Here is a 14,638-nt window from a genome sequence, read left to right on the forward strand (position 1 = left end):
GATCAGTTTTTTTGTTTCTTCTTTCTAGCATCAGACCAAGGATTTGTTTCTTTTATTCTGTTAAGAGTAGGGCCATCCATTCCATTTCATCTGGGATAGACACTGTGTTGTTTTTGATGAATATAGTAGCTTCTTCTATGTCATTAAAGGTTCTCATCTCATTGGCAAAAAGTATTTTTATCTTGGCTGGAAAGGTCTAGTATGCTTTAATGTTGTTTTGTTTCAACAGTTTTATGACTGGCCAGACTTTATTCCTTTGTTCTAGTATTCTGGAAGAATAATCATTGTCAAACCTAATCAGGGTTTGATTGTATTTTAATGGTGATTTTCTCCAAGCAGATTTTAATATTAGTTCCTTGTCAAGGAATAAAAGAAATTTTATAACTATGGATCTCAATTTCAAATGAAAGGCCCTCTTTCAAATCTAAAAAATCAGGAATCCAGGTTAAGAATGAAATAATGCCTTCTCCTTCAATGTTTTCAGGCAGACCAAAGATCCTTATGTTGTTTCTCCTTTCCCTGTTTTTAAGTCATCTATTTTGTTAAGCAGCCATGTATTCTGTTTAAGCAGAAATTCTTTTTGGAATTCTTCCTCTTTGAGTCTCCCTTCAATGTCATTTAGAGAAGTCTCTATATTTGTTATTTTTGTATGGTGTTGTTGTAATAATTCCTTAAAGAGTATCAGTCTGTTTTTGCAAATTTAATTTGAGGTTTTCTAAATCATTTTTAAAGTCATCCATCTTCAAAGATAGATCCTGTAAGGTAGATGTCTACTGCAGTTCTTTTTTCAAAGTAGCATCTGGATGAGAATTCCTTGAGTTGTTCATATTCAGTGACTCAATATAGCTCCAAGTTACTTAACAGGAAAATGTATATCTCCACCAAAATTGTTATTTATGTAGTTTAGTAGTTTATTGATTTCTGATGTTTTAAACTTGAAAATAATAAAAATGTTCCTATATTATTACACTAGTTTATGGAGCTCTCAAAATTCACTGCTCTCAGTTGGCCATCTAGGATCCACCCCACTGCAGCTGGTCATCTGAGACTAATAGTTTATGCATAAATAAAGTGACTGTTATGCATACCTGTGTTTAAAATGTTTGAATAACTCTTTAGCTTGAATCACCAATGTGTGCAATTACTTTGTTTTCATAAGGCTAAACATGTCTGAAATGTAGCTATCATCTCCTGCACATGATGCTACAGATGATGCAACAAACATAAGAATGAATAATGTGAAATTGCACAGAAATTCTGTGCTCTGAGTAGCCAGCCCAGTGTCAGAGAAACAAGGCAACTGGCTATGCTGTCAATGACCCAGTCTGCGTGATACGGACATTTGTGCAGGAAGTGACAGACTAAGGAATAATATAAAGTGACAAATTGTCAATCCTCCTGTTCCTAGAGAAGGGCAAAACATTTTATCTCAGAGCACACAACTTTAGCTGAAGACCAGGGGGTGACATTGCCTCTAACCTGTCGAGTAGGGAGTGACAGATGTCCAGTGTGACCTGAGAGTGTGTGTGTGTGTGTGTGTGTGTGTGTGTGTGTGTGTGTGTGTGTGTGTGTGTGTGTGTGTGTGTGTCATGGCTGTTGACATCTCTGCATGTCAGTCCCTGGATGTGGATCTCATCAATCATTCACAGTATGATGGCTCCTGACATCTGTCCACTTCTCCACATCTGAACTATTCCCCCCATGCTAGCATTAAATAGTTATCAGGCTGTGCTCTCTGAGAAGATAAAAGGCTTGTCCAGGAAAAGGACACATCTAGGTACTTATGAGAGGGTAGAGACTGGACTGAGATAAACATTGGAGGTTGGCAGTTGTTGTTTTGGATCAGGAGAAGCAAAAACAATAATAAAAAATATCCTACATTAACAAACCCCAGAAACAGAAAATAATGAAAGCCAAGTATAAATAATTGTTTCTTTTGTATGTGGAACTCTCATTATTTGATTTAATGGAAAAAGCCTTTGATGAAAAATTTTTATACTTGGGTGGAGTTGTCTTTTAATGACCTTATTTATACCTTAAGTCATTCTTTTGCATCCATCATTCTTTGTTGTCCATTTAAAAGGCATTATCTCCTTTAGAACATGGTCTCTTCTCTTTCATTTTTGCTTCGCCATTGTATATTTCTTGCCAGTGTTTCATATGAAACACGCATGCATATGTTTTTAAATAACTGGCACCTTTAGCTTCATTCATATTCAAATATGTATGTCATATGATCTGGTTTCCTGGATATTCCTTTGCAGGACTAACTTGCGGACTTAAAACTTAAAGTTTGTCATGTCTTTTATTTTGTGTTTTAAGAAATGGAATACTAGATAGTGTAAGGGAGCAGTGACAAACACATTGTTATGTTTTTGATTTGCAAATGCAGCCACCATGACATCTGTTTTTCTAGAGAAACTGATCCAAAAACTGGCGATTGTGGATCCATAAAGCTTTTTCTTATCTCTAAGTGCTATATCTGAGAAGACTGAAAAGTACAATGGGGTACATCATTTGTACATGCCACAAGGGAAAAAGCTCTGAATGCTTGTAATACATTCAAGGTTTGAGATGGGCAGAAAAGTTACTATCGTCATAGGACAGAAGTATCACCATTACTACAAGACAAAGAAAAATGTCCTACATATACATGATGTTTCATCATCATGGCACACGGTTCCATAGAAAGAACTGAAGCATGTGCTGCTAAATGAAAGACTTGATTCAAAGACTTTGACTATGATAAGTTATATACCTCACTAGTATGAGACAGAATCATGTTTTCTATAATAAATGATAAGATGAGATGAGAGGCTGAATGCTATGAAAAACAGATTTATTTTAAAAGATAGTGAGTAACAAGTGCAGATCAAGGGAGATTACTTCAGCACAACTGAAAGGGTTCATGGGGAATTATGATTGTGTAAAGCTATATATAAGATAGAAATATAACTGAAAAGATTAAACACAGGAGGAAATAAGACATGAGACTTATGGTAAACATGAAAAGGATAAGAGATGTCCTCATCATCTGTGGCTATAAGCATGGTTAAAAAAATGTCCAAGGATTAATTAGATGTATAGATTATTTCCCTGTGATTTTGGTGACAGCAACTTTGTCAGTTTCTACATTATCTCATCTATGTGACTGCTTTCATACGCTGTCAGTATCACAGGATATATCACCTCGTTTGCTTGTAGATATTGCTATGGGTTCTTTAAGATTTCTGACTCAGAGAAAATGAAAGGGTTAAGCTTTTAAAATATTTTCCCTTTTTTCAATGAAGGTGCAACCTCAGGCAATGTGTATTTTTGCAAAAATATTTATTATTAAGAAGTGCATAAAGTCATACAATAATATACAAGTTCTTAAGGCTGAGTTATATTGAAAATTAAAGCAAAAGAAAAAAAATATCAGGAAAAGTATATTTACATATGGAGCAATATGGGGCTCATTGAAGGATGCCTTAAAAAGAACATTCCACAAAAATTATGCTTTTATTTACTTATTTATTTTTTATGTTGTGATATGAGACTGTGTAATCACACTTTTTATGTTTTAAATTGTTAGCCGCAGTGTTTTTGAGGCACATTGTTTTAGTGTCAAATGTATCATTATAGGGTGATGTAGAATTGTTGAAAAATAAATCATTTTGTTAAAGTATGCAAAATTAAAGAAGCAAGTTTGGAACTTTGGAGTTGAGAATACATACAGTAAAACTAAGTCATGAAAAATCCAGAAAAATTGAATAGATATTGTTAGTAAAGTGCAAGAATGGGACACAGTGAATTTATAACTAGAGGATCAGCAAGAAATCTAAGCAAAGAAGCTCAAGTTACGTAACCAGTACGTTGTATTTAACGTAGATATTGGAAGATTATAATATAATGTCTGTTCATATCTTTGAGTCATGCAATAGTAAATTGAGAGAGTAAACTGAACCTATCTGAGTGCAAATTCTTTAGTTTTGGTCATCAGGTAAAACTGCTGGTTCACAAAGTGTTTAATTTGGAATATAGGCATGGTAATATAAGATTCAGTTTCAGAAAAAGGGAGTAGAAACTCCTATTCTAGTGAACCATTTGACTTGCCAGAAAGCTTAGTATGGTTAAAAGAATTCATGATATACATACATTTTATGAAATGGAAAACATGCACACAGTGATTAATTGTTTTGTGAGTATTAGGACTTACTTATGGCTTGGGCTGTTTTCCAAATGTTGATAACTATTATATAGATCCTGTACTATTACCAGCAGTGTATGCTCCATGGAAAGTTCCAATAACACAGAGAAGCAGAACTGAAAAGGAAGTGAACAGACTGGAGCACATGGACATGATAAATAGACAAACTAAAGCTACTGAATGGGAAAACAACGCCACTACTTTTGTAAATCCAGGTATAACTTGTATATACATAGATCTAGAAGATCTTATTACACCTATAACATGAAATATTGTGTACTTTGTACAATAAATTAAGAGCATTCAGAAATACCAAGAACAAAGACAAAGTATTTGCCTCTGTTTATTGCTAACCAGTGACTTTTGCAAATTATGTCTCATGAGGAAATTCCAAGCTGTACACATATAATGCAGCTTTGGAGAGATGCAGATTTCTTAGTCTTCCAATGACTATTTATTTAGTATTTGAAGTATTACAAAGAGCTGTTTTGCAGATGATCATGAGTCGTGACATAGTTCTTAACATTGTTGATGCCATAGTGTTATGTGGTATGAACAAAGTAGACAATAAAATGGACTAAGTTGGTAAAAAGCTGAGGAATTATAACTTTAAGTTGAACTAAACTAAGTGTAAAATTAGAGTTAAAAATTTGATTTACACGAGTCCTATTTTAAATTGAGAAGGCTCAAAACTAGATAATGAAAAAGTCAGTGTATAGGGAAGACAAGGGGTTATAAGATTTCTTGATATAGTAATAAAGTATCTTTCAAAGTCTGTTCCAAATTCATAAGAAATGTGTATGCCATTAAGTAAGTTATTTGAATGAGATGATGTTTGGTATTTGAACTCGGATTCATAACATAAAACAGAATATGACATATGTAAAACTATAAATATCATAAAAAGAAAACCAGTAATAACAAACCCTTGCAAACATGAGTCCACAAACCATGAAAGTAATGTACAGAAATAAATGACAAAAAGTGTAACAAACATTTATCAGGGGAGAAGGCCCTCTTCATGACCTAAGTGAGAAGACCTTAAAAGCTACACTTTAGCATTCAAAGTTCATTGTTTTACAACTGTGGTGTAATGGCAACACTTTGTAGGGGGATAACTTTATTGTGTAACCTGTGATAAATATTACAGGACTAGCCCACTTCTTGTCATATTAGAAAGCAATCACAGTATCATGCTTCACAAACAGACCTGCAATTTCATAATTGATCATTGAATATCAATGCCATACATAAACTGGGAGTCTATTCTATATACATATGGTTGTTTCCATTCATCATAACGGAAACACAAAAACATGCCATACTCTAAAATAAATTGCAGTATTACCTGTTATAATTAAACTGCATTTCTCCCTGTACTTCTTTGAGCGATTCCCCTACTTTAAGCAAACAACACAGCAACTTTAAATCAGTATTAACACAAACATTCCAAAAATGTAATAAGCAACCACAGAACAATATAACTTTGAAGTTCTGACAGTGATTGTACCAAATTTCAATATTGGTTGTGGTGCAAAGGAACTTTATGTTGTCACAGACTCCCTTGTAGAAAAATTCAAGACATATACCTTCAGCTGTGATGAGTTCATGAAACAAAAAACTGTAACAAAATATTTTTATCTGACTAAGCAAGTCACATTGTAAGTAGGTGCAAGCAAAAACACATGGTGCCGTGATTTTCGGATATAATAAATCTGTTTCCAGTAGGCCCAGAGTATTTTTTAGTAAATATTGTAAAATATTCTTTGATGAGAAAGTTACTGCTATCCATAGAATGTGGGTGTGTAAAGTTCCATGAGTATATTTTTAGGAAAAATGTTAGTTGAAAGTGATAATAAGCGACTATAAAGTATATTAAATACATCGCTGTGAAAGTACAGTAACACCTGCAAAAATTGTTGCCCCAAATATAAAAATATGCCCAGAATGTGAGTCAAACCCAGGGAAAGAGAAGCACTGAGAAGATATATTGAGCCATTCTTGTTTGCCAGCACAGGAAGAAGATCTTGGATATGAACTGAATGTTAACTAGGTGAATCCATGGTGGCATATCACAGAAATGGTCCAGATTAGTACTGGTAATAATCTTGAAATGCACATATTTAAAGAAGTAGCTATGTAATGCTTGCAAAAAAGCTTGCCTGCCATGGGGAAAGAAAAGGAACCACAAAGAACCAACCAAAGAAGAGACCAGTTGCATACATGATGTACTGCTGAAAGAAGATACACATTATATTGTTAAATCAAATGAAGAAAGAAATGCAATGTACATGTTTCACTTGGATATTGTCAAGTTATTTTGGCAAAGAATGTCTGAACAAGATGAACATAAGGAACAAACTACTTATTTGTAATATTTATCACAGTAATAATGCAAGAAGAGAAATAATGTCTTATTGATTTGTGAGAAGTCCATTGAGTAAGACTGTAATAGACTTAATTCAGTGTCACAAGAGCCTTTCAGATTTCTTTACTATAATCCTATGTGTACAGATCCTGCAAAGACAATAGATATTATGAGTGGAGACTTGTTTAGATTTGATATTCCAGACATGATTGTGTCAGATAATAGTTCACAGTTTACAAACAAGGGATTCAAGGCATTTTCAGAATAATGGGAATTTTAACACATTACGTCTAGTCCTAACTAGGTAAAAATCTAAGGGCAGTGGAGGCTGCCAAGAAACTCATGAGATTAAGGAAAATTAGCTTTATTGGAATATAGAAATGCGCCACTATAAAGTGCTGATCTATTACAGTTTCAGTTACTTCAGGGACGTACATTATAAGAACAAATCCTTTGTCAAATTCTTGGCCAACTCTCAAAAATAAAATGCAGGTTTAAAAGGCAATGAAACAGAGTAGCTCAAAAGAAAGATATTTGTTCGTAGATGAAAAAGAGAAGAAGAAGAAGAAAAAAAACCAGTCATAAGTCCAGAAATTCCAATGAGAAACATCCATAAGGTGATCTGAGTCAGTGTAGGCAGGCAAAGCTATTTTATGGAAAACTGATTACAAGGAACAGAGACATCTGTTCAAAAATGGCTATGCCTCAAAATGACTATCCAACCCAAACATACAGTGTTTCTGATACCTCCTGAAGTGCTTAGGCATTCAATGAAGTGCCCAAGTTGTCAAATCAAATAGAACAGATGAAACACTGAAATGGTTAACAGATAAAGAGATTCCTAGTACAGACACATCATCCATGCAGCCCACTGAATCACCCACATATTATTGGTTGAGAAGACTATTAAGAAAGCTGTCTGGACTTTCAGGCAGCTTGTGAAATTAAATGCAATAATGGAAATGTAGCTGAAAAGCCATAATCATGCCATTTAAACATTTTGCAACTATTGGTGTGTACCTTTAGCTGTAGTGATGTTATATATGTTGAGCCAAAACAGCTATCCGTAAGACCAATAAGATTATCAAATGATGTGACATCTGAAAACTGCAATATTAAATTGCACACATAACAAGTGTCTCCACTTATATAAATTGTTTAAACTGATCTACTTCAAAGAAAGGAAAAATCTTTTTCTTCTGAAAAATGGGAATTTAGCATGTGTGCATGCATTTTTAAACATGTTTTGCCTTTACTGTCATTCAGAGCCTAGTATATATGTCATGTGGCCTTGTTTCACGTCTGAAAGTGAAGCTGATGGAAATGACAGATGTCTGACTTGTATTTGTTCTGTTATTTATCATTTTCAAATCTCAAATGTTAAAACAAGGTCACTTGTCTCCTGTCTTGATATGTCACTACTCCTTATTGATAATGTCATCTGTATCATTTTTCCATTTGTGACTGAGTTCTGCTGTTGTCTTTAAGTTGCGTTAGCCTTTCCTGATTAATTGTTTCTACCACCCTGGATGAATCTCCTTTATAGGCTATCTTTTGTGGGGGAACATCTCCCCCCTTCATCTTCTCACCATGGGTGAGTTTATTTATATCCTTTATCATTGTGCCTTGCTCATAGCTGTCAATTTAGATTTCTACCTTTCCGTGGAAGATCTGTTGAACTCTATGAAGAGGGAGCATACATCTGTTACATGTAGTACCTCCAACATAATTTACATTCACTTAGTACTTAACTTAATTCTCTATTTAGCTTCTGATTTATGCGAATTATATAGCTTATTGGACACTTATGTGGCCTAGTGTCACTTTGTAATTTTTGATTTATTTCTGTTATCTACTTGGTTATCTAGGAAGGTGCAATTGAAACATGTTACTACTGGAACTGTCACTGTGTGCCATGTTCTCTAGCTGCCAGCCTATTCACATAAGTAACAGTGTATATTCCCCATCTTAAAAACTTCCAGAAACTTGAATTTCTTCTGAAAGTCTCAATTGACCGACAAGCTGTAAAACATTTTATTATACATTGGGTGCTATTGGAATGCGGAGAGAAACTTGCAAAGACCACCATGACAAGTAAGAGACTTACTCAACCTATCATTAAGTACATGTATTTACTGCTCACGATGGTATGCTTTCTCCTTTGATATGGGTGGAGGATGCAAAGAAACTCAAAGGTATTATACCATGTTGTGTCAGTAGCTAGTAGCGTATTCATAATTATGCCATATAAATATAAAAAACTTACTAAAACAGCATTCTGACAATGTTCTCCTCTCCTGAGGATCCCTGCCATATCAATAGATATCAACAGAACTTGCTGGAGGGACAGATTTGTCTCACAGAGTTTGCCCCACTTTCGGAACAAGTTTCCTATTCATGTTAAACAAATCTCTTTGTTGGCCTTATTTAAGCGCAATTTGGATGATTGGAAGGTAACCATAAATTCACCCCAGGGATTCCACCTGTGTCCCTCTTGGAGAGGGGCAATAGATGCTGAATTTAGTGTTTGCTTGAACCAAACAGCCCTGGGAACAAGGGTTGAACTTAGATAGACTTGTAAGGGCCCTGGGGCCATTAGCCTAGCAACCTCCTATGATCCTATGATCCTGAATATATGAAACTAACCAATAAAATGCCCAGTAGCTTTTTAAAAGTCAGAAGTCTCACAAGGTTTAAATCTTCTTCATTCACTTCCAGATTATAACTGGGCTGCGAATGATATCCTGCTTCTGAGATTCCACCAGATATACAGAGCACTGACAGCCAAACTCCTAGAATTTATATATATGACCTGTGTAATAAAATGGGGGTTTAGGTAGGGGATCTAGAGTATGGATATCTGTGTGTGTGTGTGTGTGTGTGTGTGTGTGTGTGTGTGTGTGTGTGTGTGTGTGCGCGTGTGTGTGTGTGTGTGTGAGTGTGTGTGTGTGTGTGTGTGTGTGTGTGTGTGTGTGTGTGTGTGTGTGTGTGTGTGTGTGTGTGTGTGAGATGTCTGGGAATGTGTGTTCATGATGTGTGTGCATGCGTGTGTGTGCATGTGTTTTTGTACTGGTGTCTGTGAATGTCTCTGTGTGTGCGTGTGTGAGCATTTGTAAATGTGCTTGCATATATATTAAGAACATACCACAAATAATATTGGGAGAGGGTAGCTTTCAGTTCCAGCAGTTATAGTTGTTTCAACCAAAAAAAAAAAAAAAAAATATATATATATATATATATATTTGCTGTGGGTGACCCTGATTTAAAGATATGATGCACAGAACTAGAGTCATCCCAAGCAGAAGTACCAGGGTAGTCTATACTTAAACTGGTGACATCAAGGAAACTTTTATTAAGAAGAAATGTCTACAGAATCTGTGATAAGGTAAAGACTGAGTAATTACCCCAACCTAATTGAATCTGTTCATTGCAATGTCACAGCTGAAAATCTGGAAGGACTAAAAACATTCTACCTTTATTTGAAAAGAGGTTAAATATGCATTTCACATAACAGCAGAAAAAAGTACAAAAGCTATTCTCAGCTGACCTCAGAGGTATAAGCTAAGGGCCTAGCAAAGAAATTTATAATACAGAGTGCAAAAGAAGCAGTGTTGGCAAGCATAAAATAATGGAAGCAGATATTGAAATTAATCCAAAGTTACTTTCTGGAAAAAAAGAAAAATTAGGTCATATATTCATGAAATATTGTATGTATATATATATATATATATATATATATATATATATATATATATATATATATATATATATATATATTTATTTATATATGTGTGTGTGTAAATAGATACACATATATGGATGTATATGGTTTACTTTCAAAACGTTGAATCCCAGTTCATTGAGTCTGAAAATGCCATAACCAAAATGTCATAAGTGCAGAAGCACAAACTCCCGGAACATTGTATTCCCTCTCCAAGAAAGTAACCACTTGGCCACCAACGAAAAAAACCTCAAATAGTAGCAAATTACACTCATCGAACTGGAGGTAAAAATATGGGCCTTCAGTGAAAATCGGCGCAATTGAGAGGTATAATCCAGTCTGGTCATTGGTTCTTTAGGAATGGGAGTCAGTTATTCATAGAGTAGGCAAGAGCACAATGGCTCATGTTTTCCTGCCTGGGAACCCCTGTCAATACTCCATTCCACAATGAAAGTTTGTTGGTAGAGATCAGGGCAGCTGCTTATTCTGTGGAGGAACTGCCTTTGCTGATCCCTCTGAGCTTGTAATTGCTTCGTCATGAGTGGGAGCATATCTACACATCCTAGTTTTCCCCTTGGCTATGTAGAGAGAATACACTACAGAAGTGAGAATTCTGCCAGATCAACTCAAGTGGATGAACACTTTATGATCCCAGTAGGTGCCCTCCATGTGGTGATCCAAAGTCACCTCTTTCTTGCCAAGAATGGCAAGCAATCAGCAGCTACTCAATCCCTTCTTCCACTGTCAGCTCCTACAGTCACCTGAGCAGCTAAAATAATCAAGTCTTTATCCATCTATACCATGGAGATAGCTCATCTATCTATCTGTCTATATATATGTGCGCTCACACGCGTGTATGTGTTTGTATGCTTGTGTATGTGGGGTGGTCTGTTTTATTGATAGACTTTTTAAAAGGCAAAATTCACATGGTTGAGACCATGTGATCAGAATTTTAAAGAATCGAATGAATTATACTGAGATACAATGCGAATCTTCTGGATGTTCAGCTTTTTAAAATGTTGATCATATAGTCTCGACCATGTGAATTTTGACATTTTGAGAAGTTGATAAAGAAAAATAGATCCATATATATATATATATATATATATATATATATATATATATATATATATATAAAATCTAAACAGTGTAAAACTGAGCATAAATATTGACAGAAAACTTTCTCATTTCAAAAATATCTAAACACAAAATATTGACAGCTGTTAAAAGTGATTGAAGGTACACCCTTGAACATAAACACAATGACAGCTTTTTTTCCAAATTAATGGACTGCATCCTTCTTTAATGTATCTTTTGATAAATATAAAAAATGGATAAAAAAAAGAACTAGCTAATTTTTTTAAGAATTCTGGTGGTTGGTTTTCCTCAGCTGTAGACCCAGGTTTTAACTCTTTTAAGTACTTGTATACTGGGTGCACACAAACTGTCTGGAAGTTAAAGGTACACTGTTCAGCTGTTGTGAAACATACATATCAGTCTTAGGATCTGTGGTATCAGAAAATGTAGCGACTGGTGAAAGAAAATAAAAAAAGAGAGAAGGAAAGGAAAGAAAACATGAAAAACTGGGGAGCAGTTAAATGAAAGTTGGTTAAAATTATTATTGCCTTCATTTAGAGACAGGTTTATTACCTGGAATAATGTAGTATCCTATACATTAAGGTTATTTCTAGTGGATCATATTTAATTGATGCCTCTTTGTTTTGCACGGACATGCTCAATGGAAGTCTGAAAATTGATTATGGTTTTATGTAAGGAACTTCGTTCTTATGCTATGGAGGAGATCCCCTAAAATTACAATGTAACCTCATCTGAGATGACCAAGCCTCATATTAAAATAAATATTTATTATTGAAAAAGCTTTGCTGTGTTGCTCAGTGTCAATAATATGGGCATAACATGAACAGTCACCAACAAACACATTATGTACCACATTTTATAACATCGCTCAAATGTACAGTGAAGTAAGAATGGAAAAAAATAAGAAGTGTGATGGGGAAAGGGCAGTAGAAGTCCACATTTTCTGGACGTGTCTTGCAGTAAGGTAATTTCGGAGTATGTGCTAAATACAGTCTATCGTTTGTAGGAGCAACAGGTAAATATACTCATCTACACTTTTCAGTATATGGAACTATTTGTCTGGTCTTTTGTGGTGGCAACTCAGCAAGGCATAGGTTTGAAAATATCATCGCTATTGGAATATGTGAGCCTGTGGTTCATTCCAAGATGAAACATAAACAGGCCTCTAGATGAACATTGTTTGCCAACTAAAATTACACTATAACCACTCATCAAAGAAGGTATTAAGAAACAAACATGTAGACAGCTTAAGTTCTTTGAAAAGAGTCAAGCATTTCACCATCCATAAAGTTGCATTAACCACTGCTTACAGCAAAACCCAAAAATTGTTTCATTGGCCTGCAGAAATATAGATTCAAACAGCAGATTAGGATAATATGGTCAACCATGTATGCAAATTGCATATCAAGTATAAGTAATTATTTATTTTCTACCACCGTCCTTCTCCTGCAGTCTTGAATTCTATCAATAGCTTTGAGATTACAAATTATTCAAGCAATATATTTAAATTCCACTATCGCCTCAGTGAAAAATATCTCTGCATCTTCAAATAATGCCACCATTTTCTTGTGTCTCCTTTGTTCTGACTGCCAGATTTACAGATTCCATTTGCTTTGGCACATGTTGTCACCATCATTTAAGTTCCTGTAGTTTTGACAGCTTTTGAAAGCTTTCCTGGAATTACAGGTTATTAGGGAATCCATTATGTTTCTTCTCAATTCGACTTTCGTTTGTGTTCTTGTCCATGTTGCTAAAGGTTTTGCTTATGTAAGACATTCTTTAAGTATGTACATATTTTTTTCTTGGAATGTATTATTTAACAATGAGTAAAACATTCTCGTTTAATGCATATGGCATGTCCCCTCCTGTAAAGTAATCACAAGTAGAGATAAATTAGAACCAGAAGGGACACTAGGCATGAAACCAGAATTAAGTCACATAATGACCATTGTCACGCTTGCATGCTCAAAGTCAACTGTTTTTTTTTCTGCTTTTATATTTTCTAAGTGTACATATGTTTTACTTTGGAAAAAAGTAAATATTAATCAGAAATAACAAATATAATAATTAAGAATGTGCACGGTATATTCGTGACACAGTAGCTGTGGAAAGTTTCTTAAATAGCAGCATTCATGCAGCTTGAGAATCTCTTAAGTTTTTTTCCCCAGAAATCAAGTTAGAACAATTTATGTCACAAAAGCATAAATACTGCATAATGAGTAAATCATCACCACTTTGGCATGGAGGATAAAGGCTATGAACTGTTAGTATTGTTTGTATTGCAGCCTCGAGTTTGATTCCCCTGCCCTGTGTTTGATTTATGTATGTCCGCACAAGTCAATTGATCTGACAGAGCTCTTGTTTTTTCTCTTGAAATGAAGCACATTCACACAATGGGGTTATTTTGATTAACAAATTAATGAGAATGCTATCAATAAACTAATAAAAAAAGTGTTATTAACAAAGTACAAACAATGCTATTCATAAAAAGCATGTTTACAATGATATCCAATACATTCAAAGTTTTTATAATATTGCACTGCAAAAAATTCTAAACATGTTTTGTTTATAAATTTTATCAAACGATGTTCCATATCTTAGCAGCTATAATATCTTCAGCATTTTGGTTTAATCAGACTAGAACTTTATTAGCAATTCCTCAAAATACCTTTTTATAAATTTGCTTGCTTTGAAAAGAAGAAGCTATTGCTGTTGATTTTGTTATTTAATTAATTGTGGCTTAGGTGGTACAATCCAGTATGAGTATTTTGTGCAGTTTTGGACACAATCATGCATTTTTCATGTGAATGTTAGCACATTCTCTACTGAGATGCTGAGGTGATTAAATTAATGCTAAATACAAAATGCTGATATGAAGAGTGATAAATAGATTTGCCATCCTCAGTGTAAGGATGAATTTCCTTACCAGTGAGTAACATATCTTGTCAAACATGCCCAGATGAAACAATAATTATCCCTCAAAAAAAAAAAAAAATAGCAAAACAAAGTATGTTCTTTACGTTGATGTTATTTATTTATTTATTTATTTATTTATTTCACATTTGTTAACTGGGTCGGTCCAGCTGAGTTCCAAAAAAAAAACATTTTCAATGGAGCCCTAGGAGAAAAGCTTCAATAATGTCTACACAATAAAAAGCAAAATAAACATTATACATAAGATAAAACAGAGTACAAACTGAAATGCCGGTATACAGAGCAAATTATAGCGGTCACATAAGAAAGTGTGTGTACTAAAAATATA

This window comes from Protopterus annectens, chromosome 5.part0 (assembly GCF_019279795.1).
Source record: "Protopterus annectens isolate FY-2018-M chromosome 5.part0, PAN1.0, whole genome shotgun sequence".
Lineage (NCBI taxonomy): Eukaryota > Metazoa > Chordata > Ceratodontiformes > Protopteridae > Protopterus > Protopterus annectens.